Genomic DNA, 25,000 nt, shown 5'->3' on the forward strand with positions numbered 1-25,000 from the left:
GCGGGAAACAAACTATCCCATCTCCAGGCTAAATTCACGGGGATTGGACTTGGGGTGTAAGAGGCGACCCCCCCTCCCACCCGTTCCCCCCAAAGTACGAGCAGGCAAAATTTTTATCTCTTAGGAAAAATAAAATGGCATTTCAAGGCGAGGGTTTCCGGGGGTAGAAATGTATATGTGTAGTAATATAGAATCCATGGCCCGGGATGGTACTTCTTGTAATTTTAATCCATGGGGGAGCTCACCCTCATGTATTGAGCACGGACTTTTCCGGCAGACGGAGTCGCACAATGGCGGCGCGATCGCACCTCAGCGCAGAACGGAGCGGGCCGCTATTATTGGCACAACAAACGGCACGACACGAGGCGAGCGCTCCGAACAACTGTTTCAAACCACGTGGGCATGGCAGGCAAGGCAGGCGGACATCGGTGGGCTTCGGAAACAATTGTAGGAAGAATGGAAAACCGAGCTCGAAAAGAAACAAAAGGAGCACGATTTGGAAGTAAAACAACTAATGGAAAAAATATTGGAGGGGGCAAGGCGGTTCAAAGAACTAGAGGGGAGAGTGAGGGAAATACAGTTGGAAGAGAAAAAAATGTGAACACGATGGGGAATTGGAACAACTGAAGGAAGAGGTAAGATCAGGCAATCAGGACAGAGAAAGCCGAGAACGGGAGATAGAAATACGAAAGGAATGGCAGGAAGACCTAGAGAGATATGGTGAGGAAATGAACGAATTGTGGAAGGAAGCATGCAAAAGAGGTGAGGAGGCTAGAAGGGAGAAATGGGAAAAAATTTCTGAGTTATGTGAACAACAAAACAAAGAGAAGGAATTGCAAAACGAGTTGAGAATGTTGAGGGAAGAGAGAACGACAGCAGAGAACGAAACGTAAAGGAACCATACAGTACAGATCAAACAGTTGCTTTGCAAGCCAAAGCAAGGTCAGAGTGTGTGGAGATGAGAATGAAATTAGAAAAGAAAGCTTCTGAGTTACAGAATAACCAAAATAAAGAGAGAATTACAAAACGAGTTGAGGATGGTGAGAGAAGAAAGAACGACAGCAGAGAATGAAACGTTAAGGAACCACACTGTACAGATCGAACAGCTGGAACCGAAGGCCAGATTAAAGAATGAGGAACAAGAAAGACAGTGGAATAAAAAACAAAAAGAGTATGAATTTGAAACTGAACAACAAAAGGAAAAAACAAGGTTGGAGTACGAGGAGATAGTGACAGAGGAACGAAGGAAACAGGAAAGGGAGATCAACAAAATGAAAGAAACGATGAGATTGGAGGCTGAAAAGCATGAGGAACAGTGGGAGAGAAAAAAAAAACTATACGAGTTTGAAATTAACCAACTCGAGGGGAGAGCAAAATTTGAGTCCACAGAGATGAAAAAACTCCGGAAAGAGAACGAACAACTCAAAAGGAGCCAGGAAGTAGAACGGCACAATAAGGTGGGATGTGTGACAGCACCACAAGGAGTAATGTTAGTGGTGCAGGACTTGATTGACACCACTCATCGGATGAAAGAACAATTAGGGCAAACTCTGATAAAGGAGACACAAATAAAAATGAAGACGATGGAAATAACAGAAACGACAAAGGAAAAGGAAGTATTGCCAGAGACACGGGAGATAGACCGAGTCAAGACTGAATTCAATCGACACGAAGAGGCAACAGAAATAAAATGTATAGAGGCTCAGGAGATAGAAAAACTAGAGGAGTGACGGCACAATAAGGATGGGGTTAAGGACGAGCACACACATTGAGGTCGTGGAGGACCATAAGGGGGAGCTGGCAGACTGTTTAGGGACCCGGTGCGAGCAGCTGTATAGCCTCCTTCGGGAACGGAGAGAGACGCTATTCTCCCTTGAAGCTGATCTCGACCAGGTGGGTCCGGTCGAGCTTTGCGAGTTCGAGGGGGCGAGCACTGTGGACAGGTGCACACGAAGCTTGGGGGGTATGGAAGCCCCGGGAGCCTGAGAGGTGACCTGATTCCCCAGTGTGATTGCCCCGGTGTGTGTGGTGCAAGGTGTGAGTGCGCCCCCGTGTATGGATGAGACCCCGGGTATGAGTGACACCCCGAGTGGGAGTGAAACCCCGTGTGTGAGTGGTGTGGTCACGAGTGTGCCGGAGTGCGTGCTTCCCAGCGCGCTGTGTGTGAAGGAAGCATGGTGTGTGATGGACGGCGTGTGTGAGGTCGCTGTATGAAAGGGAGATGACGGTGGGCATGCGGGAGCAGGCAGCCACATCTCCCGGCGTGAGTGTAATGGTAAGATGTGTGAGTGTCGTGACACACAGGTGTGCATGGGTCGAAGAGCGACATAGACGACAGCGACAGAGAGACAAGGGCCAAGTAGCGGCCGTAGCTATTGTGGGAACCGCGCCGGGTTTACACTGAAGCGAGCGCGAGGTTCGGGCCGTGCTTCGCACGAGGCCGCCACATGCACGCTTGCGGGAGTGAAACCCGGTCCGTAAACGCACGCGGTGGATGTTGCCAATCACGCGGACGGACAAAGGGTAGGCTGGATTAAGGATTTGGACTGGACGGGTTCTCCACGCGAGCTTGTGTTAAGCTCCAACGGGCAGAGCACATGTGTTCGACTGGGGAACCCCTTGAAATGCGAGGCTTGTTTTTTTATGCGCAGAGTGACTTCATGGCTGCACGTATGGTTGGAATCCGGCAGGAGGGGTATCCCTGCCGGATGGTACCATCCCAGAGGGACGAGGTGTGTGAACAGCTGCCATGACGTCACGTAAATGAGCGCAGGTTGCGAGTTGCCGAGCTGGTGCTGTGGGAATAAATTAATAAAAAATGGAGAAAAAGAGCAAGCCTCGATTTCGGGTGAACAGGATTCCCTGGGCAAGGGGTGGAAGACCCCCTTGGCCAGGGCACGGGACACAACTAGTTAGGAGGAAGGGTTAGCTTAATTCAACCGGTCTCATGGGGCAGGGGTAAGTCCTCATGGGGCCCGTGGAATGGATTCGGTAGAGGGTTTGTAGTTGAGATTTAGGTTGGAAAAATGGGACATTTGAAGACAGTGACAGACTTTGGATGTGTAGAGGGGACGTAGCTCAGCTACATAGTGTTAAATGGAATGTGCAGTCGTTTAAGGGATGACATGGGAGCACGAGGTCGGTAGGGGAAGTAGTGAGGAGAATGGCAGAGATCAGCGATGGGTGAGTTGTGAGTTGTGAAAGGAAACATGTTGAGTGAGTGAGGCCAGCGGGTCTTTGTGTATGGAGTGATTGTGGAATGCATGGTGCGGTGAGTGATTGGGGGGAGGAGTGATTCCCGCCCAAGGGACCCCGGGGTCAGAGTAAGGTGAGTTAGTGGGTTAGACAAATTGAAAAATGGAGGTCGTCTTGCTGTTGGTGGGAGTGTAGGCTCGAAACCCATTTGGAGGGGAGCAGGAGCCCTGTTGACGGGCTGGGAGAGTGGCTGCGAATGGTGAGTATCGCTGAGTGGGTACCCCGGGCACCGGACTCGTCGGCCACGGTAGGTGAAGGGCCCATGGGGGGCTGGGATAGTGTCATGGGCACGGGTGACCCGCTAATGCGGGGCCAGGGGCGCCATAGGCTGCGTGGGCAGTGCGTGGGCACGGGCGACCCTCGGAAAGGGGCCCGGGGCGCCAGCCTACCACGTGAGCGTTTCAGGGGAGTCGCCAGAGAGGGCACTCCCCGGTGTTTAGGAAGCTGGTAGGCTCGGAGGCAGTGTAGTGCCCGGGGATGCCATTGTCGGAGAATCGGCAAAGGGTAGTTCCTGCCAAGGGAGCCACGCGTCCCAGCCACGAAACCGTGCAAGGGCACGTGGGAAAATTTGAGGGCATGGCCCGAAATTTGAGAGGACACCAAGACAGGCGACGGGAATCTTGGTTGTTAGAACCGATAGTTTAAGCGAGGCGCTTGTTGAAAGCCCCGGGGTAGTTTAAGGAATAAATGGTTAGGGTCGTTCGGAAGTGTACCCCTCCGCACCATCCATCCCTTCGCTCTCGTTGTGGGCCACTGGACCCACTTTCGGTTAAGATCGCTGAAATCTGAGGAGGCCATCCTGGGGCTTGAGTTGAGCCTCAACACAGGACACAAGCTCTCCCTTATTCCCCTCCAGGAAGGGAACGTAAGGGTTGGGAGTCGGCTCGACGACAGGATAGGTTAGCCGAACAGGGACGTTAAAGGGGGTTAGGGGACGAATTTTGAGTGGGGAAGTAAAAGTGGAAATAAAAACAACAAAAAAATAAGTTTAGGCTAAATTGGGTTTGTACAAATTAAGGGGGTGGGTTGGTACAGTGACAGGCAAAGGCGATAGGTGAGAGCGAGACAGTAGGTGGGTCCAAGCCCGCCTTCCGAGTGGCCAGCAACACCGCACTCCCTCCACCAACCTCCACTGAAAGGCAAAGGTTGGCCAACTTCATCGGCTGGCTGTGTTACTTCAAGGCCTGTGCCAGCCCACTTCATCGGCTGGGTGTTTACTGCAAGGCCTGTGCCGGCCGGATCGTCTGTCGGCTGTATTTGCTGCAAGGCCTGTGCTGGCCAGTTCATCTGCCGGCTGTGCTCGCTACAGCGGCCTTGTCATGTCTTGCCTGCCTTTACCTTTGCCATCCATGCCTACTGCCCTCGTCATCTTTTGCCCCCGTTCTGTTTTGCAATCCCCCCCCCCCTTGTTCATTGCCATGTGCGCCAAGATAGTCGCGCAGTTCGCGAGGACTGCCCTGTTGGCAGCTATAACACGGGCCTGCAGTGGCGGCCCGTGCACCGTGTTTGCATCCATCCATTCATCAATTCATCCATCCATCCATCCGTTGTGTTCATTGCGTGTGCCACTTGAGCTGGCACGGAGACCACGTTGCGCAGCTCATGCGTCGTTGCGTTCATTGCGTGTGCCAGTTGAGCTGGCACGGAGACTGCGTTTGTGCAGCCCATGCACCGTTGTGGTTCACTGCGTCCATGTTAAAAGGGGAGGCCTTGGACTGCGTGTGTGCAGCAGGCCACATTCCCTGTCACCTGCATTGCCTGAGCCAGAGACTGCATGCGAGCAGCCTGGCTCCATGCTAACTGCTTTTCTCTTTGCAGAGTCCATTGATCCTGGGCCATGGTTCAGTGTAAGATTTGTAAGTTAAGATGTATGTACAAATGAGTGCGCCCCCGGAATGTATGTCTTAGCGCCGGAAATTTATTCAAGTCATCTGAATGAGTGGGTTTGTTTAGTTAGTTACTCAGCCCTTAGGTTATTTATTTTGGGGACACGAATACCATGAATGTCGCACTCAGGGATCCGAAGGTAAAATGTACTTCGGGAGAACGACACATGATGGCACACGAAAATTCGACGACTCGGGACGAGTCTGTAAAAAGGGGAGGAGGTAGTGTTACGGCTGTGGAAATTCGCAATACACCATAAATGGTCCTCAGGTGAGATATATGGAGAAGTTCATGTGTAGTTAGCCCACACCTGTTGTTTAGAGGGAATATGTGTGATTCATCCGGGCTGCGACACTTTGAGTTAGCCATTTTTCTTTCTCTGTCGTTATTTTGGACCATTAAGCCACCAACAACTCAAACACCACCACCTTCGCCTCTTTACCTCCACAACTCCATCTCGCAAACAGCGCTTCACCGCCATTCCCAAACGATGCCCGCCAACCACCAAAGCAAACCCCCCACCACCTTCGCCTTTCTCCTTCCACAACCATCGACCCCACCACCAGTCAACACCGAACGTCGTACTGTCCGAAGCTGTTCGGTGATTGCTGCTGAAGGCAGCAAGCCGCGAGTGCAATGGATTCCTTACGGGAGAGAAATTCAGATCAGGGCGGGTTCACGCCACTTTTCCTCCATCCAATGGGCGAGCGTCGGGCGGTGTGGCCCCGCATCCAAGCGCGATGAATGTGGATTCCTTACGGAAGAGAAATTCGGATCAGGGGAGGTTCACGCCCCTTTTCCTCCATCCAATGGGCGAGCGTCAGGCGGTGTCGCTCCGCCTCCAAGCGCGATGAATGTGAATTCCTCTCAGGAAGGAATTCGGATCAAAAGAGGCTCATGCCCCTTTTTGCCACACAATGGCTGAACAGAGGGTGGCGTGGCCCCGCCTCCAATCGCGCTTTGATCCTAAAATCTGCATACAGGCTCCTCCCCCGGTTTATAAAAGAGGCGAGTCTGTGTGGAACTCGTTGTTGTAGTGTGGGGGTCGCTTTTCCCGTGGTTGGTGTCGTCTCGTCGCTGGGCTCGTCTCGTCGTTGGTGTCGTCTCGTCGCTGGACTCGAGCCACCTTCGCTTTCACAAGCGACCAAGCCAGCCAGCCATTCCCCTCACTTGACCCTGAGCTTCAACAATTCCCCCCCCCCCATCCACGCTGAGATAGTGCCAGTGGCCCCGTTCATTCCCCACCCTAACCGTGGTGCCGACCAAACCGTGCTTGCGCGGAGCACGCCGGAGAGGGCTCACTGACTACGCCAGTGGCACGGAGTTGGGGCACAGCTGCGCTGATATTGCGGCTTGCCCGCCATCGCGTCACGATGTATATACACATATACATATAACCGGGCGAAGTGGCGTGCGCCTGTAATCCGGCTACTCGGAGGCTTGGGTTGGAGGATTCCTTGAGGACGGGAGCTCTGCGCTGGGCCGCGCTACGAGAGGGTGTAGGGCAGCCCGGAATCATGGCGAAACCCAATGCTTATCCCTGTGTTGTAAGAGGTGACCAAGGTTGCGTCAGGAAGGGCATCCGGCGTAAAACCTATGCCAAATCAGTATGTGGATCATAATATAATACATACATATACATATATATATATATATATATATATATATATATATATATATATATATATATATATATATATATATATATATATACTGAACAAAAATATAAACGCACCAAGCGATTGTTACTATTTTACCTCGAACTCATTAATACTAAATCTTCACAACAATTTGGTTATAGAATCCATGACAATTGAGCATTAAATTTCAAATAGTTCCTTGAGAATTCTGGCGACAGTCTTTGCGCTACAACAGCTGACACAACCGAGGTGTCACTGTCAGAGTTCACACAGTCAGTAGCGGGTGTGTCCACCGTTGGCGTGGCGCAGAGCGGTGCATCTCCGGCGCATGGACATCACCAGATTATCGATGGTGGCCTGAGGGATGTTTTCCCATTCCTCCTGGAGAGGCACACGGAGCTGGCGGACATTCTCTGGGACTGCATAACGTTGTCGTACGCGTCGATCAAGAACGTCCCAAAGGTGCTCGAAGGGCGACATGTCGGGAGAATATGGAGGCCAGTCGAGGACATCAATGTCCTCCTCACCGAGGAAGTCCATGCAGATCCTGGCAACATGGGGGCGAGCATTGTCGTGCTGAAACGTCACATGGTGAAGGCGCACAAACGGCACGACGATGGGTCTGAGTATCTCGCCCCTGTACCGCTGCCCGTTCAAGTTGCCTTCAATGAAATGAAGCCGAGTGCGCTCTCCATGGCATATGCCTGCCCACACCATAACACTGGCACCACCGTGTGACACCCGACGAAGGACATTGGCGTCAGTGTAGCGCTCCCCAGCCCGACGCCAGACGCGGACTCCGCCATCAGCCCGATACAGCTGGAACCGCGACTCATCGGTGAACAGCACTCTCCTCCATCGTGCGAGGGTCCAGCGCAAGTGAACATTGGCCCAGTTCAGTCGGGTCTGACGCCGGACTGCAGTGAGGTCGAGTCCCCGGTGTGGTCGGCGGGCTCGGAGGTTGGCCTCCCTCAAGCGGTTACGCACCGTCTGGGCTGAAATGCGCCTGTTATGCAGCCCGACAGTCTCATCGGCAGTGCTCGTGGCCGGTCGGAGTCGATCCCGGAGATGTTGCAGCTTCATGTGACGATCCTGACCGGCGGTGGTCACACGTGGTCGCCGGGCATGTGGGCGGTTCACGGTGCTTCCAGTCTCTCTGAGGCGCGTTCTCAGGCTGCTAATGGTGGAGTGGTGGACATTGAAGTGTGCTGCAACGGCCCGTACTGACGTCCCAGCATTCAGCATGCCAATGGCGCGCTCCCTCAAGATTTGTGACATCTGTGGCATGTTGACATTTGGCACCAGTCCACATTTTGGGGAGGCCTTTTATTGGGCAAGCTGCAGGGAGTGTTTGTGTCCTGGTCACGCTCACTGACCATCACTCTGTCAAGCCCCATGGTGCTCATGGGAAGGATTACTCAACGTTTGAGTCCACACATTCAGAGTGGTCAATTTCAATGGGAACATCTGTCTTGAGCAAAACAAAGGAACCATTGCTCAAACATATCATCGGTTTGACCATTTTCCCATAATGGCAATCTTGACTTAGATATTTAGGTTGGTGCGTTTATATTTTTGTTCAGAATACATATATATATATATATATATATATATATATATATATATATATATATATATATATATATATATATATATATATATATATATATATATATATATATATATATATATATATATATATATATATATATATACATATATGTGTCGGGGATTGTATGTACTCTAACAGCAACCAAACATGTCTACTAGTGTTTGGTTAAAACTCTTTAGTTTCAATTGGAAAGAGGGAAAGGATAAATCTTCCCATTAGTTTATCTGTGCACTGTCAAGAAACTTGTTTTGACATTGTTACAACACAGCTGGCCTTGTCGACCGTTCGAATGACCTTACTAATCGGGCAGCTGAGCTACCTGGAATCTGTTGGACTACTGCCCAGAACTGTTAAGGCCTAAAAACATGTAGGAGGCTACCTTTTAAAATTCCTTAAGGAATCAAGGGTGTTGTTTCTGCACTCTCTGCGCTCTCTTATCAGCAGTACTGACAGAAGAATGCAATAGATTAATGAATGGTAATAAATCCTCTTTGACACGCAGTCATTCAAAGGTCGCAGTAAATTGAATATAAGGCAGTACCGAAAGACCGCTCACCAGAGGATTAGGCTGGGTGGACTATTGTGTTCAAAGCCTGTTGTCTCCATATGCATATGTCTGATGTGAAATAAAACCTTCTCTCCCAAGATCGGTGATGAACAAAGCTTGACCTTAATCGCTGTGGACCTCACCTGGATCTCAACAATTGGCGTAGTCGGCGTGGGGGCAAGCCGGATCGAGGAGGAGCTCGAGAGCCCTGGTGAGACAAAGGAGGAAAGAGCCGGCCAGCTTAAGGAAAAGGTAAGAAAGCTGCCTCCTTTCTCACACTGGGGATACTCGTTGCTCTCTGAGATCTGTCCTTGCCCTTTCAAAACGAACCAGGGGAGAAGGAGGTTTATTTGCACATCGGAAAGGGGTACCAGGAAGGTAAGGGCCCATTGGAAGGTTGAGGGGAACCCCAGGACACTCCTTTGGGAGACCGTGGGGAGACCCAAGAATACGCCAGGGCCAGGATCCGAAACGGAGATTGAGAGGAGGGAAAGGTGTGAAAACCCCGTTGGGAGAGTGAGGAGCGGGAAGTGTGCAATAGGAGTGTGAAGAAACACCCCAGGCGGAGAACACTAACCCGGCCCAAGAAAACTCTAGGAAGGATCAGTGAAATAAGGAAATATGGGAAATAAGACGTCAAAATCAATAGTGGATAAAGATGCCCCACCCCCGAATACAGCTGCGGGATTAATGTATGAAAAATATGGACCTAAGTCATGCACTCAATTGGCATTGTGGGAAAGGTGGACAAAGGGGATCCACACCCATTCCCAAGGTGGGGTTCTCTAAGATCAGAAATCGTAGATAATCTATCAAGCCGGCTAGAACATCGAATGAATGATAAAATAAAACCTGAGCCAGACATGCGGCGTATGATATGTGGGAAGAAGAAGCCTTACAGGTAAATGAGGTGGCTAGAAAATTAGTGGAACAAAAAGTCGAGAAAATTGGAGCACAAACTAAGGGGATGCAAGTAAAGGAAATCTTCCCGCCCCTGTAACTGCAGTGCAGAGGTGGGAAGACCAGGAAACAATGCAGGTGTTCCACCTGCGTGTGTGAATAGCACACCAAGTCTGTATCCGGACCTGGGAGCCATGGGACTGCTGGCCACAGCCTCTGCCTACCCGGTCCAAGAAATAATTCCAGCGGGCCCAGAAGGGCCAGCTCAATCGGTGTACAGACCGTTTAGAGAGAGTGAATTGAGATCGATGAAGGAGCGAGTACTAGAACTGAGAGGGAATGTGGGAGCAACAAAGGAATTGATAATGCAGTGGGTTGAGGCACACCGTTGCTCGCATAGAGACATTGGAGTATTGTGCCATGCAGTGCTGTCCCCATTTGTGTGGAAAAGGGCTAAACAGGATGGTAATTGGCCAGAGGAGGAGCCACAGGGAGCAGCGGCATGGACTGCCGCACAGAGGCAGACTGCACGTCAGCTCCTCTATGATGCAATTGAGAGCGCAATGCGGCCGGCAACGTTAGATTGGGATAAGATCTATGAAACAAAGCAACGCCAGTAGGAGCGCGCGACTGAATTTATGCATAAATTAGTGCAGGCATTCTTGCAATATGGGGGTTTCCAAGTTGAACAAGAAATACCACAACGAGCGTTGACGAACTTCCTAATGGAAGGACTCAGACCTCAGATTAAGAAGCAGTTAAAGTATGTAATGCTCGGCTGGCAGGCAAGACCAGCAACTGAGATTTGTACAGCTGCCGACCAATGTTCATCCCGGTCAGAAGAAAAGGAGAGCGCGAAAACAAAAATTAAAGAGGAAGTGTTCCAAATGGTATTATTAGACAAAGTGGCAGAGCAAAGGAAGAATAAAGATTGGAGAAAGTGGGAGCTAGAGGAAGATGACACAGACTCAGAAGACGAAGAAACGGCTAGACAGTGGGATCGCCGAATGAGAATCCAACAAAGGCCCCCGCCGGCGGCACCGAGAAGAGGGAAACCCAAGAAACAGGTAGGGAAAGGTCAAGGTTGGACACGACGCCTCTACAAACACGCTCAAAAACTGCAGCAGGCCAAAACCGAGCACAACCAACAGCGCCACCGCAGGAATGCTTCCAGTGCGGGAAGGAAGGGCATTGGCGAAGGAATTGCCCTCAAGGACGGCCGGGGTTTCAAGACGGTGGATCAAGACGGCTGCAGGGTCGTAAGTCATATTGACACACCGCTGGTGGACCCGTGTTGCAGGGAGCTATGCTGACACTAACACCAACAGAGGAGCCGACCTTCACTCTGGATGTTTCGGGTAAGAAGCTTCCTTTCTTAGTCGACACGGGAGCCACCCATTCCACTATCGCAGCGAAGGAACTGCCAGGAGTTGAAAAATCAAACACCGAAGTACAAATAGTAGGATTAGGGGTAAGGTACAGACTTTAAAAGCAACAACACAATTACCAGTACGGTGCGGACCTTTGCAAGAGAAACATGCTTTCCTTCTCACAACCACTACGCCAGTTAATCTGCTAGGTAGAGATTTGTTGTGTAAACTAGGATGCGATAGCATGTACAAAGGGAGGGGTTTATGTTGATATTCCCAGGGATAAGACACATTTGGCAATGATGATCCTGATGACACCGCATCCGATTGTTTATTGGTGGAGACTGCCGGAGGAACCAATTAGAAATGCTTGGTCATGCCTAAACCTTATCTCAGACGAAAATAAGGAAATGCAAACGTGGTTAGACAATGCACAAGTGACAATGCACACATACTATAACCCTCCACATTGTACAATCTATTATGATGCGGGAGGGGATGACATTGAATTTGCGGAGAAAATTGCTCCGCACTTGGAAACACGTAATGATTTATTGCTTTGCCGCCTAATGGTTGGTAAGGGAGGTGTCGCAATGGAGGTTAAGCTCACAGACGAGCAAAGGCAGTTGACAAAGTATCCGCCGGGAGTAACCTCACATGCAACAATGACTACAGCAAAGGGATATCACCCAAAGGATTTGGGATTTATGGTTTACCGCCTACAGGAGGCAGCAGTGAGCTGCACAGAAACAATAGTGCACTGGGAAGTGCATAAGCTGGAGAATAACGAAGGATGGATCTGTGACCTTATGGAAAAAGAAATACACGGACTGGTGGAAGAGGTTAATTTACCACCAAAGCGGGAAAAGGCATTGGAAATGATGAACACGATAGAAAAGGTGGAAAATCTGATGGGAGAGGTCCCACCACAATTGTGGACAAAACATGATAATGATGTGGGTCGAATCATTGGGGCAACGCCTCTAGTGGTTAAACTCAAACCAGGAATGCCTTTGCCAAATGTGCGCCAGTACCCTCTCCGTAAAGAGGCAGAGGCTGGCATTGCACCCGTAATCAAATCCTTGAAGGAACAGGGTATAATTGTGGAAACTACAAGTCCGTGTAACACACCTATATTGCCAGTGAAAAAACCACAGAAAGATAAATGGAGATTTGTCCAAGATTTGCGAGAAGTGAATGAGATAATCCAAGGTGTTCACCCCGTGGTACCTAGTGCAGAGGGACTGATAACATCTATTCCCGCTAACTCCACTCATTTCTCAGTCATCGATCTATGCTCTGCGTTTTTTAGTGTACCCATCGATAAGGAATCGCAGTTTTTATTTGCCTTTACGTACAAAGGCCGTCAGTACACATGGACTGTATTGCCCCAGGGGTTCGCAGACAGTCCAACTTTATTCTCGCGGGCTCTACACAAAGATCTAGAAGATGTTGTTTTCAAAAGTAATTCAGTCCTGCTACAGTATGTGGATGACCTGCTAATTTGCTCCCCAAATAAAGCAGCGTGTACAAACGATACGTTGCAGCTGCTACGGGCGTTAGCAACAAAAGGCCACAAGGTAAACAAAGACAAACTGCAAATGGTCCAAGAAAGGGTCAAGTATCTGGGACACTACATCTCCCACGGAAAGAGGGAGTTGGACAAAGGGAGGATAACCTCGATCACGGAGGTCCCCCGCCCTCGCACGAAGAAGGAGATGATGCGATTCCTAGGTATGGCAACTTACTGTAGACAATGGGTTGTTGATTATGCAATCCTAACCAAGGAACTGTATGTTGTGGTCGGGAGAAACCAGCCACATAAAATCGTGTGGAATGAGCAGATGGGGGAATGCTTTACAAAATTAAAAGCAGCACTTTCGGTGGCTCCCGCTCTGGGGCTACCGGATTATGACAAAACGTTCTTCCTTTACTCTCATGAAACAAAGGGATTTGCACAGGCTGTGCTAACACAATCGCACGGTGACCACCAACGACCAATCGCATACTTCATTCGAAGGCTGGACCCGGTCGAACGCGGCCTACCCTTTTGTTTACAAGCAGTGGCTGCAGCCAGTTATGCAGTAAAACGCACGGCGGAAATTGTAATGGGGCACCCGCTGGTTTTAAGGGTTCCCCACTGTGTTGCGGCTTTGCTCACACAAAAACAAACACAGCATTTAACCAATACACGTCTGATGCAGTATGAGACGACTCTCCTACACCAACCGAACCTACAGATTGAAAGATGCAACGTTCTTAATCCAGCCTCTTTGCTGCCAACGGAGGACGACGGCGACCCACACGATTGCACGGAGGCGATCCAGGAAGTATCCACTGTACGCCCAGATCTAAAGGATCAACCACTAGAGCGACCGGACCTCACCTTGTTTGTTGATGGTTCGGCATACCGAGGACTAGATGGCTCGGGGCATGCAGGATACGCTGTGTGTACGATTGACGAATTAATGGAAGCGTCCCGTCTGCCTTCTCATTTCTCCGCCCAGCAGGCGGAATTGTGTGCCCTTATCAGGGCCTGTGAGCTGTCTGCCGATTCCGTGGTGAACATATATACTGACTCTAGCTATGCTTTTGGTGTTGTACATGACAAAGGTGCAATATGGAAAATGAGAGGGTATCTTACCTCAGCAGGAACACCAATAAAGAATGGCAGTTTGGTGTCCGAGCTGTTGACAAGCATTCCACTGCCAGCGGAAATTGCAGTCATTAAATGCCGTGCACACCAGAAACTGACAACTGACATTGACAAAGGTAATAATAAAGCAGACAAAGCTGCAAAAGAGGCGGCTAGTCTGCCTTTGCCTTCGATAATGCAGGCACGATTGGCGAAAGAGCAAATCAAGCTGCACCAATACAGCTTGTCAGACATTATTGCAATTCAAGCTGCTGCAACACAGAAGGACCATGATAAGTGGCAAGCAGCGGGAGGAGCAGCGGATGACAATGGACTTTGGTCAAACAAGGGGAAGGTAATAGCACCTGTTGAAATCCTTCCATGGCTTGCACGCATGGCCCATTTGAATGGACATGTGTGCAAGAGGGGGACTGTGAGACAAGTACAAGAATCATGGTATGCCCCAGGAATTGGGAAAATAGCAGAAGGGGTCTGTAAAACTTGCCAGATATGTCAACAACACAACCAACACAAAATTGATAAGATAGGGCAGCCGGGAGCCCACCCGCCCCCATGGGGTCCTTTTGTGCACCTACAAATAGACTTTATAAATATGCCACCATCATGCGGATATGGAAATGTCTTGGTAGTGGTAGACATGTTCACTAAATGGGTAGAGGCATACCCATGTACAAAGGCAGATGCTGCCACCGTTGTGAAGCACTTGTTAAAAAGCTTCTTCTGCCGATTTGGCATCCCTCACAAAATATCACATGATCAAGGGGGCACTTTACGGGGGAACTAACACAGGCAGCGTGTAAAGCACTGGGAATAAAACAGGCATTTCACTGTGTTTATCATCCAGAGTCAGCAGGCGCCGTGGAAAGACAGAACGGTATCCTAAAGAACAAGCTGGCGAAACTAACAACGGAAACAGGGTTGAAGTGGCCAGATGCATTACCCTTGGCACTAATGAGCATGCGATCCACAGTGAACCGGAAGACAGGGTTATCCCCTCATGAAATACTAATGGGAAGGCCGATGCGACTTCCCGTAACTGCCCCCACCGACATAAACAAATTGAGTATTGCAATGATGGATGAAAACATGCTGACATTCTGTAAACAGCTCTCCAGGATCGCGAGGACGATACACACGAGAGTGAAGGAGGCCTTACCCGAGCCGGTGGAAAGGCCGTATCACACCTTCCAGCCAGGAGACTACGTACTGATAAAGCACTTTACAAGGAAAACGGCCTTGGAACCACGGTGGAAGGGACCGTTTCAGGTATTGCTGACCACCCCAACTGCCGTAAAGTGCGAAGGTAAGCCTGCTTGGATACACTTTTCACACTGCAAACTTGCCATCCCAACAGAGGAGGAGATTGTGCAAGAATGAACCCATTACAGCAAATCCTAGTTGCCATAATTGCCTCATGGATGGGAAGCTGGGAAGTGGAAGGGCAAATTGATAACTGGACAATCCAACCCATCCAACAGAGGGGGAAAAGAGCAATTGGGAACCACACTGAACATTTACACGAGTTGGGAGTACATGGGATAAATACATTCTTACTTTTGTCGCACAAATATGCTACATTGAGTAATGAGACTAAGTGCTGGGTGTGTGCTTATCTCCCGCACTCCTCACAAACGGGTTTGCCATTATCTGTGATCCCATTTGAGGAAATAGACTACTGTGGTGCTGCTTGGTACAACAATTTTAATTTGACAAAAAAAAAACAGTAACTCATCATGTGTAGACTTTACAGGTGCGTGGTACCCTCCTTTTAATTTAAAGAAAAGACCTCCGTACTTCAGAATCACATATAAGCGTATGGGGTTTATCTGCCTTACTTGGACAAAGCCTCATGCCAGATTTCAGGCAGGGAACTCCACTTGTAATATATCAATAGAGATAAGTGACTTACCAGCCAACAGGAAGGGAGACAATGGAACATATCCGAAGGTTGCATCTAATGGCACATATTTTGTGTGTGGGTATAGAGCCTACCCATGGCTGCCAAACAAATGGGGCGGTTCATGTTATCTTGCGTACGTCGTACCGCACATGCGTTTGATCACTGACCCATTCTCTGAGATAGATCGGACACGACGTAAGAGAGCTATATCAGATGGAGCATATGCAGCAATGATAATTTTCCCCCGATATGGGGCCTGGGTTGCAGGTAGGGAACTTATCAGCATGGCATCAACATTGGAAATAATGGGAAATGATACCGCTGATGGTTTTGAGAAAATTAGCGCGGAGCTGGTCGCATTAAGGACTACTGTAATGCAAAATAGAATAGCTTTAGACATGATCCTAGCTGAAAAAGGGGGAACATGTGCTGTAATTGGCAAAGAATGTTGTACGTACATCCCAGATAATTCAGAAAACATTAATGACCTCGCGGGTCACATAAGGAAAGAGGCGAGCAAATATAAAGACTACAGTGGTGATAACATGAGTAGCTGGTTAAAGGGATTGTTTGGGGTTGGGGAGGAAGTGTTTTGAGATTTTTTATAACAATCCTGATAATCATCGTGGCAGCCTTTATATTACTGATGGTTTTCAAGGTAATTGCCCAAAAGGCCATTGGAAAGTGTTTTTCAGGATGGACAACAAAGCCCAGTACCCAGCTAGTACAGACGGAGATGGCCCCGGTGAACACCGCTGGACTGCTGCCCTCCTCAAACCTCCCTGCACTTACACCTACCCCCCACTCCAATACTATGTACCCCACCCATGTCACCCCAACCCATGAACAATGAAACATATTGTAACCTTGCAGTAGTCGCCGATCCATTACTTTGGCTTCCTCCGAGTGATGAACAATTGCTTCAACTCACATTGGACGAATGTCTTTCGTTGCTTGCACCAATTGAAGGGCTAGGTAGAAATACCATTTGATTTGCCTTGTTGGTAATTGCTGGCAAGTTGTGCCTTCATTATACTCTGGCTTGTAGTTTATCAAATATTATTTTGCTTTGTTCATAAAGAACATTACATTTATATACTTTAACACTGCCTTACTTGTTGTTCATGAAGTCCATTAAGCGGCAATATATATATATAATCAAATATTTAATGGAACGTATATTCCTGTATAACTTCATTCTTGTTTAGCCATGAGCAATTCTTGTACGAACAGCTTTTGGGAGTGCTTGGCTTCCTTATATTCTATGTTTAAATGTTGCGATATTTCCCGATTTCCCTTGTTGATGACTTGGGGTGTTAGTGGACCGGTTGGAAAGTGGGTAGGAACCCCCTTTTGGGCTAGGGGGCGCAGCTGGAACTCCCGATCGTTTTGGTCCATCTGGAGCTAAACCTAAGGATGGCCACCCACTGGAGGTTGCTGTCTGCTGACCTGCCGGCCTGCGGATGCTCCTTTTCTTCATTTGTAGTTTCTTTTGCAAATGTTTCAAAGAAACAAGAGGAGGGAAATGTCGGGGATTGTATGTACTCTAACAGCAACCAAACATGTCTACTAGTGTTTGGTTAAAACTCTTTAGTTTCAATTGGAAAGAGGGAAAGGATAAATCTTCCCATTAGTTTATCTGTGCACTGTCAAGAAACTTGTTTTGACATTGTTACAACACAGCTGGCCTTGTCGACCGTTCGAATGACCTTGCTAATCGGGCAGCTGAGCTACCTGGAATCTGTTGGACTACTGCCCAGAACTGTTAAGGCCTAAAAACATGTAGGAGGCTACCTTTTAAAATTCCTTAAGGAATCAAGGGTGTTGTTTCTGCACTCTCTGCGCTCTCTTATCAGCAGTACTGACAGAAGAATGCAATAGATTAATGAATGGTAATAAATCCTCTTTGACACGCAGTCATTCAAAGGTCGCAGTAAATTGAATATAAGGCAGTACCGAAAGACCGCTCACCAGAGGATTAGGCTGGGTGGACTATTGTGTTCAAAGCCTGTTGTCTCCATATGCATATGTCTGATGTGAAATAAAACCTTCTCTCCCAAGATCGGTGATGAACAAAGCTTGACCTTAATCGCTGTGGACCTCACCTGGATCTCAACATATGTATATGTATATATATATATATATGTATATATAAATATATATATATATATATAAATATATATATATACAGAAATATATATATATAGAAATATATATATATATATATATATATATATATATATATATATATACATATATATATATATATATATATATATATATATGACCGTTTTTACAGCCATTTTTTCCTGCTGTGCAGGGGTTTGGCTTTTTCTTGAGGCAATGTTTTATGGCCGGATGCCCTTCCTGACGCCAACCCTGGTCGCCTCTTACGACACACAGGGATATGGTACACCTATTCTAACCGGGGCATACACCAGGACCAGTACACTGGCACTCATTTCGCCGACCTCGGAAGGATGGCAGGCTGAGTCAACCTCCTGGTGTTAATTCAGCTACCAACGGGGCTTAAACTCAGGACCCTGGGATCCCAAGCCACCACCCGAACCACGAAGCCAACACCAGACATACATATATATATATATATATATATATATATATATATATATATATATATATATATATATATATATATATATATATATATATATATATATATACATATATATACATATATATACATATACATACATACACATACACATACACATACACATACATATATATATATATATATATATATATATATATATATATATATATATATATATATATATATATATATATATACACACACTATATTATTTGGCTGCTCGAGTTTGTGGAAGTTTTAATTGTGGTTTTAATGAATGGTATCTTCTTCTTCTTCTTCTTCTTCTTCTTCTTCTTCTTCTTCTTCTTCTTCTTCTTTCAGCGAGCTCCCGTTCGGGGTCGCCACAGCGCATCAACCGTCTCCATTTCGCTCTATCCTCCACATCTTCCATTGGTACTCCAACCACCCACATGTCCACCCTCAATGTATCCATGAACCTCTTCTCTGGCCTTCCTCTTCTCCTCCTGCCTGGCGGCTCCATCTTCAACATCCTTCTCCCGATATACTCCGCTTCCCTCCTGTGCACATGTCCAAACCATCTCAATCTCACCTCTCACTTTGTCTCCAAACCGTCCTACCTGCGCTGTCCCTCTAATATACTCATTTCTTATCCTATCCATCCTCGTCCCTCCCAACGAAAATCGCAGCATCTTTAACTCTGCCACCTCCAGCTCCGCTTCCTGTCATTTTGTTAGTGCCACCGCCTTCAAACCATACAACATAGCTGGTCTCACTACCGTCATATATACTTTCCCCTTCACTCTTGCAGCTACCCTTCTGTCACAAATCACTTCGGCAACTCTTCTCCAACCACTCCATCCTGCCTGCACTCTCTTTTTCACTTCTCTCCCACACTCTCCGTTACTTTGGACAGTTGATCCCAAGTATTTAAACCCATCCACCTTCCCCACCTCAACTCCTTGCAACCGCACCATACCACCACCCTCCCTCTCATTTACGCACATGTACTCCATCTTACTCCGACTGACTATCATTCCCCTTCTCTCCAGTGCGTACCTCCACCTCTCAAGGCTCGCCTCAGCCTGCTCCCTACTCTCCCTCCAGATCATGATGTCATCCGCGAACATCATAGTCCATGGAGACTCCAGTCTGATCTCGTCCGTCAACCTGTCCATCACCATTGCAAACAGGAAAGGGCTCAGAGTTGATCCTTGGTGCAATCCCACTTTACCCTTAAACCGGTCCGTCATTCCTACCGCACACCTCACCGCGGTCACACTGTCCTCATACATATCGTGCACGACCCTCACATACTTCTCCACCACTCCCGACTTCCTCATGCAATGCCACAACTCCTCTCTTGGCACCCTATCGTAAGCTTTCTCTAAATCCACAAACACACAATGTAACTCCTTCTGGCCTTCCCTATACTTCTCCATCAACATTCTCAAAGCAAACATCGCATCAGTGGTGCTCTTTCCTGGCATAAACCCATATTGCTGCTCACAGATCATCACCTCTCCTCTCAACCTCGCTTCCACTACTCTTTCCCACAACTTCATGGTGTGGCTTAACAACTTTATCCCTCTGTAATTTCCACAGCTCTGCACATCACCCTTATTCTTGAAAATCGGAACCAGTGCACTTAATCTCCACTCCTCCGGCATCCTCTCACTTTCCAAGACTTTATTAAACAATTTGGTTAACAACCCCACTGCCATCTCTCCTAAGCACTTCCATGCCTCCACTGGTATACCATCTGGGCCAACCGCCTTTCCACTTTTCATCCTCTTCATAGCAGTCCTCACTTCATCCTTACTGATCCACCCCACTTTCAGATTCACTTCCAGTTTGAATGAATAGTCCTATATATATGTGTATATATATATATATATATATATATATATATATATATATATATATATATATATATATATATATATATATATGTGTATATATATATATATATATATATATATATATATATATATATATATATATATATATATATATATATATACACATATATAGTAGTCCCCCGCTATATCGCGGTTCACCGATCGCGCGCCCGGTTCATCGCGGATTTTCCCATGGCACCTAACTAATTTTTTCTGCGGATTCCCCTGGTATATCACGGTAATAATGTTCAAAATAAAAATTATTTAAGCAATAAATTATAACGCGTGGTGCTCGACCAGTCACACAACGCACGAGACAAAGTTTCGGTTGTGAACTCGAATATTTTCTACGTTTTTTTTCTCCAAGCCCTACGATTCCGCCCAAACGCGCTGCACCTTCTGAGGCTTCTGGCAAGGAACTGAAGCGCCAGAGGAAGGTCCTGACGCTCCAGGAGAAGGTGCTCGATATGCTTCGGGAAGGAAAAAGGTTTGCCGCAGTTGGACGCCATTACGGTTTGAATGAATCGACCATACGCTACATCAAGAAGGACCAAGACAACATCAGGAGCCGATGAAATCCAATCGTGTTTATACAGCGCACAGCGTTTAATATTCGCAATCGAGAAATCAAACCCAATCGTGTTTATACACCGCCCAGCGTTTAATAATCACTCGATATAAGTCAAACCCAATCGTGTTTACACACCGGCCAGTATTAAATACAGGTCCGTCGCTGGGGGGGGGGCATTTGGGTGCAATGCCCCCCATGGCGCATCTGGTGCCCCCCCCACTTGTACGCCACCCATTTATGCCCTGTTGCACCCTGTAAACAACTTAGTGTTTAAGGACGAGCGCCCACTGTGAACTCCTTGCGACGTTGCTGTTTAAGAGTTCACCTGTGTGAACTAAAACCCTTATTCCAGATGTTCAACGTGGTGAATAATTAATAAGGCCTTCTTGGATAAACTGTTCTTTAATAATATCCTTCTTTGAATAACAGTCAAGAGATAAGTGTGCACTTGCCACCGCATCTCCAAAAGCAATTGGCAAGACAATACAGTCCAAGGCCACAAGATAAAAATGCAAGCACCAACGCCAGAAGCCAAGATGGCAGACAGCCACAAGACCTCGTGTCGAATGTCGATGTTGTGGGTGGTTATATATATATATATATATATATATATATATATATATATATATATATATATATATATATATATATATATATATATATATATATATATATATATATATATATATATCGTGGATCATTTTGTTTGAAGGAATAGCCAATCAGCGTCTTCGATATGGAGGCCCTATTAAACAGGTTACCCGATTGGTTGTCAGTTAGGTATAAATGTAATATAGACATAATATGAATCAGGAAAAGACATAAATTTACATAATTAAATATGAAGTGCACTGCGTGACCTTCACAACCCTCCATCTTGCAAAAGTAATTTCATAATAAAAATTAAAAAGATGTGTGTTTGCAATCGTGCTTACATTTGAAATGATGCAGATAAAACCTGTTTTTGGAGCATGCATCATTTAATAAATACAACCGTCAAATGTCGTGAGTCGTGAGATTAGTGACACGAGTCACGAGGGACGAGCCACGGAGAGCGCAAGCTAGCAGAAATAGAAAAAGACATGGATATACGAAAATGGCTGAAAAAAGGAAAAAATGCAACCGACGAAAATAAAGAAGATGATGAAAGACATGTTGTGGGAGGATTTGGAGGAGGAGGAGGAGGAGGAGGAGGAGGAGGAGGAGGAGGAGGAGGAGGAGGAGGTGAGGACGATCATGTCGATGAAATACCAACAGAAGATGGCCAATATTAAATAAATATGAAATATTATAATTGTGCCCCACCCCCCATCCAGTTCATTTGTCCCCCTTAATACTGAGCCCTGGCGACGGGCCTGGTTAAATATTCACTCGATATAAATCAAACCCAATCGTGTTAATACACGGCACAGCGTTTAACATTCGCAATAGAGAAATCAAACCCAATCGTGTTTATACACCGCGTTAATAAAAAAAGGCATTTTTAGGCATTTTTGGGGGAGGCGTCCATTCATCGCCGATTTTCACTTCTTGCAGGGGGGTTTGGAACGTAACCCCCGCGATAAACGGGGGATGACTGTGTATATACATATATATATATATATATATATATATATATATATATATATATATATATATATATATATATATATATATATATATATATATATATATATATATATATATATATATATATATATATATATATATATATTGTTTCGGAAATGCCCCTTAATGGGACAACTAAGTATAGGATTAGCTCAGATCCCCCATTAAATGCCTGTTCCGATAGGTTGTTTGGTAAAGTGTTGGATAAATGTGTGTCGGGAGGTGGAAAAGGCTGTTTTATGTTCATACGGTGGTGAAACAGGGGCTCGATCTTCTTCCTCCCCTCTATGGACGGTGGGCCCCTCCAAGTCGGCTGGGGGGGTGTGGCCTTTAGAGAGAGAGGTGTGGCCTGGAGAGGCAGTGACGCGAAGGTGCAGGGCTTTTTGTCGGCAGTCGCCTGGAGAGGGGGTTGAAGAAACGAGGGCAACAAGTGAGCTCTGAGTTTGGAGAACGGCAGTTGCCGAGAGCAGGAACAAAAGATCGGTGTGTGGAAACAGTCGCTCTCAAGGCGCGACGTGTTTTGAAAAGGAGAGAAACAACGAGGCCTCAGGTTGAGGCTCAGTTTTGAGCTTGGGAAACTGCAGTCGGCTTTGAGAGGCTGCTTGGACGTGGAGTCGACGATCGACTCGTACAGGGAGGTGATCGACCGATTCGGCCTGCGTCTGGCCGCGGAGCCTCCGTACTTGTTCACACACCAACGGCTCGTCATGTTTGTAGATCCGCCTGGGGAGCTCAGAACCTCGATTTGGGCCTTGTCTGGAGAACAGGCCGGGCCGGGCAGGGATTTGTGTGCTGGATCGTGAGAGAGATCCACTGAGGCCCATCTTCAACCATGCACGAGGTCAGAGCACGCGGAGACCACGCACGCGGTGCCTTAAGGGAGCGGGAGTGCTACGCCGCCATTCTTGCCGTGCAGCACGTTCGAGCGGGAGTTCGAACCCGTGACACCCGCTTGTTACGAGGGACATTCGTGCTTCTTGACGCTATCCTCTCGTTCATGAGCCATCACCAAGTACTCTGTCTGTTTGCATGCATGCTGTCTGTCTGTCTGTTTTGCCTGCACGTGTTGCATAAGGCATATTTCAGTAGTGATCCCCTCGAAACCTGTAGCCGTGGTTCCCTAGTTAAGAACGGGTTGATTGTTAATAAAAACCAATGTCGTGTTTATTGCTTGTGTTGTGATCCCTGATGTTCCCCAATAAATCTGGTTAATTTTTATGAAGTTGCCGCTATGGATTAATGCATGTCGTAGAACAATCCGTTTGATTGGCATATAAAACCAAAGTGGTTACAGACTGGTAGACTCCGCTCAGTCTCTGACAAAGCCAGTCTGTAACAAGTAATCTCCCAAACTGGTAAGGTTCAGGATTACGTTGGTATCGCGATTGAAGACGAGTGACCCGAGGCCTGTGCCGAGACGGCTGGCGTTATAGATTCCCAGAGACGGTGGTGGCGAGGGTGGTGCCAGGGACCGGATCAGAATCCCACCACCCCGGATCCGCAACTATATATATATATATATATATATATATATATATATATATATATATATATATATATATATATATATATATGTAACTGGAAGTGGGGTGAATCAGTAAGGATGAAGTGAGGACTGCTATTAAGAAGATGAAAAGTGGAAAGGCGGTTGGCCCAGATGGTATACCAGTGGAGGCATGGAAGTGCTTGGGAGAGATGGCAGTGGGGTTGTTAACCAGATTGTTTAATAAAGTCTTGGAAAGTGAGAGGATGCCGGAGGAGTGGAGATTAAGTGTACTGGTTCCGATTTTCAAGAATAAGGGTGATATGCAGAGCTGTGGAAATTACAGAGGGATAAAGTTGTTAAGCCACACCATGAAGTTGTGGGAAAGAGTAGTGGAAGCGAGGTTGAGAGGAGAGGTGACAATCTGTGAGCAGCAATATGGGTTTATGCCAGGAAAGAGCACCACTGATGTGATGTTTGCTTTGAGAATGTTGATGGAGAAGTATAGGGAAGGCCAGAAGGAGTTAAATTGTGTTTGTGGATTTAGAGAAAGCTTTTGAGAGGGTGCCAAGAGAGGAGTTGTGGAATTGTATGAGGAAGTCGGGAGTGGTGGAGAAGTATGTGAGGATCGTGCAGGATATGTATGAGGACAGTGTGACAGCGGTGAGGTGTAAGGTAGGAATGACGGACCGGCTTAAGGTAAAAGTGGGATTGCACCAAGGATCGACTCTGAGCCCTTTCTTGTTTGCAATGGTGATGGACAGGTTGACGGACGAGATCAGACTGGAGTCTCCATGGACTATGATGTTCGCGGATGACATCATGATCTGCAGGGAGAGTAGGGAGCAGGCGGAGGCGAGCCAAGAGAGGTGGAGGTACGCACTGGACAGAAGGGGAATGATAGTCAGTCGGAGTAAGACGGAATACATGTGCGTAAATGAGAGGGAGGGTGGTGGAAAGGTGCGGTTGCAAGGAGTTAAGGTGGGGAAGGTGGATGGGTTTAAATACTTGGGATCAACTGTCCAAAGTCACGGAGAGTGTGGGAGAGAAGTGAAAAAGAGAGTGCAGGCAGGATGGAGTGGTTGGAGAAGAGTTGCA

General features: G+C 47.3%; 1 protein-coding gene and 1 long non-coding RNA gene across 4 annotated transcripts in view; one reads left to right on the forward strand and one right to left on the reverse strand.

Moving 5' to 3' along the window:
- The window catches only part of LOC147027167 (CUB and sushi domain-containing protein 3-like), a 1,179,270-nt gene that overhangs the window by 537,162 nt on the left and 617,108 nt on the right, over positions 1 to 25,000 (reverse strand). The window lies entirely within an intron of this gene.
- Positions 8,512 to 17,827, forward strand: LOC147027169 (uncharacterized). The gene is made up of 2 exons (XR_015058712.1): positions 8,512 to 9,193; positions 14,975 to 17,827. It is a non-coding gene; the product is annotated as an uncharacterized LOC147027169 (long non-coding RNA).

Source organism: Eptatretus burgeri, chromosome 5 (genome assembly GCF_056783735.1).
Source record: "Eptatretus burgeri isolate ZD-2024b chromosome 5, Ebu_testis_v1, whole genome shotgun sequence".
In the NCBI taxonomy this organism is placed as follows: Eukaryota; Metazoa; Chordata; class Myxini; order Myxiniformes; family Myxinidae; genus Eptatretus; species Eptatretus burgeri.